Source organism: Sinocyclocheilus grahami, unplaced genomic scaffold (genome assembly GCF_001515645.1).
Source record: "Sinocyclocheilus grahami isolate Dianchi unplaced genomic scaffold, SAMN03320097.WGS_v1.1 scaffold3210.1, whole genome shotgun sequence".
Lineage (NCBI taxonomy): Eukaryota > Metazoa > Chordata > Actinopteri > Cypriniformes > Cyprinidae > Sinocyclocheilus > Sinocyclocheilus grahami.
This window is the reverse complement of record NW_015508367.1, coordinates 6,676-7,247: the sequence shown is the minus strand read 5'-3', so window position 1 is coordinate 7,247 and position 572 is coordinate 6,676.

The following is a 572-nucleotide window of genomic DNA, read 5'->3' as shown; positions in this document are numbered from 1 at the left end:
CACTCACTCACTCACTCACACACGTACACTCTCACGCACGCACGCACTACTAAATTTTTTTTCTTTGAGTTCAGTTTTCACATTGTTTTGGAGGACAAAATTGGGCAGGATGTAGGGGCCCACAGTTTGGGCACGCATACACAGGGCAGCTTTGGGTTAGTTTTCTGTAACCGAACTCCCACACGTAAATGTTCAGGACTCACAACCGCATTCTCGGAACACACGCGCCGTGTGAACGGAACCGAACTGGACAACTAGCTGTCTGTCGCGCCATCCAGCGCGAGAGAGAGCCACTCTGCTGCACAAACGAGCGTCTTCGGTAACTTACAGTGACGGAGAAATGAGCTGCGTGTCATTTGAACGTTTTAGATTCCGTCAGGTTTCCACTGGAGCCGCTCTCGTCAGTTTTGTGTTCTGCACGCGCAGGGCCGTTTCTAGCCAATTTGACGCCCTAGGTGAAATCCCTGTTGCCCCCCCCCCTCCTAAATGATATATATAATTCATTTCAGACACCAGTTGCTTGTCAGGTTCAAATTGGTTGTCATAGTAACGACACTAATTTGTGGAGATTC